The sequence below is a fragment of the Ictalurus furcatus genome, chromosome 2 (genome assembly GCF_023375685.1).
Source record: "Ictalurus furcatus strain D&B chromosome 2, Billie_1.0, whole genome shotgun sequence".
Classification (NCBI taxonomy): Eukaryota; Metazoa; Chordata; class Actinopteri; order Siluriformes; family Ictaluridae; genus Ictalurus; species Ictalurus furcatus.
The window spans coordinates 2,074,330-2,078,826 of NC_071256.1; positions in this window are offsets into that span (position 1 = coordinate 2,074,330).

A 4,497-nucleotide genomic window follows, 5' to 3' on the forward strand; every position below is an offset into this window, starting at 1 on the left:
GCATATCTAGTTATGTTCTTCATTCCAGGCCTCTGTTGACATTTTTCTGGTCCGGACACATATCTAAAAACAACAACAACAACAACAACAACAACAAGAAGAAAAGAAAAATTAGCCATCCACTTTTGAATCCATATATGGAAAATGAAAGTGGCGTTGAGTGGGTGTGGCTTTAAAACCATAGATGGAGAACGAACTATTCAAGCTGAAAATGAGCTTACGGGATTTTGGAGGATTTTATTTTTATTTTTTTTAGTAAATAATGATGTATCATGTACACAATGGTCCTTTTACCTCAAACATAGTGTGATCAGCGTGGATGTGTTCGGCATCTGAAGTTTGTTTCGTGAACGAGGCTAACATAGCTAACGTATAATGAAACAAAGGGGGAAAAAAAACCTTCAAGTCTAGTTGTCCAAGATGAACGTCTGCGTAACACTGCGGCGTTCAGCAACACGCTGTTTATAGATGATGTGATATTTACATTTATGGCATTTGGCAGATGACCTTATCCAGAGCGACTTAATTTTTTAGCAGTTGAGGGTTAAGGGCCTTGCTCAAGGGCCCAGCAGTGACAGCTTGGCATGCTGGGATTTGAACTCACGACCGTCCGATCAAGAGTCCAACGTCTTATGCCACGGTCATCCGTGGCCAGGAGCCAAGAGAGTAAAACTGGCCGTGCTCTCAGGGTGGAAAGGATGGCATGCTGTCTCTTCCCTGTCAATCACAGTGACACTAACCAATCATGTGTGAGCGAAAGAGGGTTTATAGCGCTTTCCTCCAAGGAAGTTACTCGGCCCTGCGATGCAGCAGGAGCAGCAGTGTGAAAAGATGCGTTTGGGTGCTTTCTCGTGTCTCGAAGGACGCACATGGTAGCGTGGCCAAGGTTGGCCATCATTGAATATGCCGTGGCTCATGGCTTACCCCTAATTGTAGAAAGACTCCGCAGTTCATTATAGCCTCACAGCTCCAGTGTGAAATTAAAGAAACAGAAGTCAGACACTAAACATGTTTCATCTGATCGATTACCATTTGCGTAAATGTGATTTTTTTTCCTACCCCCCCCCTCCCCGAGAGTTTCCTTTAATAACAGATCTATCGCAGTAATAAAAAAAATATTTAAAAAAAAATCAGTGTAACAGTTATACACTATAAATTATAATCACCTTTCGGTGCCATTTCCATATTCTGACACCTCATTGACCGGGAGGAATAATAACCACCGGGGTGTGTTTGTCTCTGCACATGTGTATCGCTCGTTTTGATTGGCTGGTGAGATAACAGACACTCCATCATGGGCAGACGTTGCTATAGAGATGCTCTCGGAGTGGCGAAGGATGAATGCTGTAGGGAAAAGACAGAGAGAGAGAGAGAGAGAGAGAGAGAGAGAAAGAGAGAGAGAGAAGAGAAGAGAGAGATGAGGTTAAATGGTGTCTCATCAATCTTAATGAAATGCAATTATTTCTGGCCGTATTAATCATCTCTGTGCGTTTGCTGCCGGCCAGTGCACCTCCTCATCCGTCACTCTCTCCATCTCTCACTCTCTTTCTTTCTCTCTGATTCGGTTTTTGCTGCAGTTGTTTGTTTTACCCAGGGTCGTTTTTCTGTTGCTCCTGTCCCATCATGCCCCTGTCTCTTCATTTGCTGTGCCACTTTGAGATGAGTGTGTGTGTGTGCCTTTAGTAACACCGTGAGCATGGCCGTGGGTTGTGCAATTGATGGGCACCGTAACTGATTCAAACATTATCACGTTAAAAGCCAATCAATCAATTAACTCTTTGTTTATTTTCCGTGTTGTTGCCTTCGCTATCGTGTTATCTGATTAATACGCTTCTGAATATTCATAAGGATCCTGGATGACTAAATGAAATTCATTTCCATGCCTTGTTGTTTACACGTGTTACTGTTCAGTTTTGGGGGGAAATCAACCTACAACCCTTGAGACGTGAATACATGAGACTTGTAGGCTATTGCAAGGCCAATCTGGCCTGACTCATATTGGCCACGTGAAAATGATGAATAAAAAAATACATCACTGGTCTACTTTTGGACAGACCTGCTTTTCCTTAATTAGGTACGTAAATAGAGAGTGAGAGATTTTGGTTTTGATTTATATTTAAGGAAATATCCAGTGTAAACAACTTGTCCCTTCAAAGACTTTGTGCATAAATTAAGTCCTGCACACTTACCAAAATGAATAAAGTTGTTGTTGTTGTTGTTGTTGTTGTTGTTAAACCCACCATTCATGTATCCACATCAACTGGTGTTTTCTCTTCCACAGCCCTGGTCCTGGAGAACCCCCTGTCCTGCACAGTTTAGTGTTCTTCCTCCTCCTCTACTACACACACTTTACCTCAGGAAGAGCTGTTAATTAGCAGATTAGTTGAATCAGGTGTGTTTGGAGTAAATAAAACACGACAATTGAGGAATAACAAAAGAGATACTGCCACCTGGTGGACAATCTGTGTTATTACAGTGCTTTAAGACGCTACACACACTGATATTAATATGTTTTTGAACACGTTTAAATGTTAAAATGGATATTTAAACAAAATTCCTATCAAATCCATACATAGATTTTTCTATTTAAGGACTACTGGGGCTAAATGAGTGCTAAAGGCAAATGAACTTGAGTGATCCAGTTAATCCAGTTAGATGTAGTCCCCTCCCCCAATAAAATAAAAGGTCATAAATATCTCTCTTTATATATATATATATATATATATATATATATATATATATATATATATTTGATAATTATAGTTTCTAGAGAATTCTAGATTATTTATCTTGAAACATTTTAAACAGGTTTAACCAATATGATAATACAGTGCGTTCAACTTTTATGAAAGATTCTTTTACATAATGCTGTATTTTGTTTTTCTTTAGACATAATGTGAATATTTTTAGTTATCTTGACTTAATAAATAAATAAATAAATTATATATGACTTAAAAAGTCACTTTTTTTTTTTAAACACCCCCCCCTTACTTCCGGCTCACGAGGAACCTTTAGGCGTTCATTTAGCGTTATAGCAAATAATTGTGTTTACAGTGTAATTTTAGTCGTACGGTGTCTTTTCTTAACAACTAAATGACATATCTGAGGAAAATGTTAATATTCTCGACATTTTTGCGCCGTAACTTTGCCTTTACATTGCCCGTATAAAGCACTTTACCCGTATAAAAGACCTAGCTATGTCGTTAGCCCAGCTAGCTCCTAGCTAAGGCGTCATGACCACGGTTGCCTAGCAACAGTCTTCTAACAGTTTTGTGTGTTCACTTCCCCACGTTAAATTAAAGCACTGCCTCAGGTTAAATTATATAAAGGTTATATGATAAAATTATATTTTCTAACACCGATATTATTGTAATATTGTTTAACCATGTTCTGAAAGAAGAAGAAGCAAAAAAAAAAACCCATCAGGACTAGTGTGTTTATATGCAAAATAATAATACAATAATGCAATAATGATCTGATTTCAGCATGTAAACAGCTGTTATGGTACTATGATGAGATCTAAATGAATGCCACCTTTTACCTTGTGTTAAATAAAAAGATAAACCTTTTATAGTATTATTTTATAATCAAATCCTTCTATTGTGGGTTAGCGGCCGGTTACAGTGACTACAGAAGTGTAGCTTGTATTCATAAAGAAAATGAGCTATTTAGTGACTTATGTAGGCCACCAGGTTTCTCGTTATTGCATTAGTTAGTACTTGTTAACCTGAGATAATTTTGTACACAAATGTTACCCTGCTGGGAAGGGACGGACAAAAAATTGGATTAGAATCACAATCTCGATTCATTTCTTAATACATTTTGATTCAAGAAGGGCATCCGTTTTATAGTGGCACTATTCCCTCTTATTCACTGAGACCAGTATACATCGACGTTGTACCTCTGAAGCATGACGTTCCTGCTGAAAAAAAGCAATCGAAACCCTCATAAAATTTGTAATGGTTTTAACGTTTTTTGTATTGGTTTTAATGAAAACTGTAATGGTCCCTGTAGGCTTCTACTGGTAATTTGTTCCCTTCTATTGGTGGCATGTTATCTAGTATCTAGTGGATACCATTAAGGACCTACGTCCTTAATATGTCCTAATATGTAATGGAAACCATTTAATAATGGTTTTAATGGTTAACAGCTGATGGTTTGCAGTGGTATTTGTAGTAGTAACCATTAGAATTTCTGTGATGGTGTCTATAGTAGAAGAAGAAGAAAAAAAGGAATAAACAACATGTGAACGTTGTTTTCACCCAAATTACCAAACAAAATAACAACTAAATGTATGGAATAAAAAACGAATGTCGTGAGGGGGTCATTTAGAAGAACATCCACTAGGAAAATGGAGCTACCATACACTAGAAGAATTGAATAAACATACACGTTTATTCCTTACAAATTTGCTCAGAGTCATGAGTGAGAATTGTGATTTTTTTAGCAGTCCAACTGGAGACCCTGTTAATCATCGACAACTCAATACACGATCTA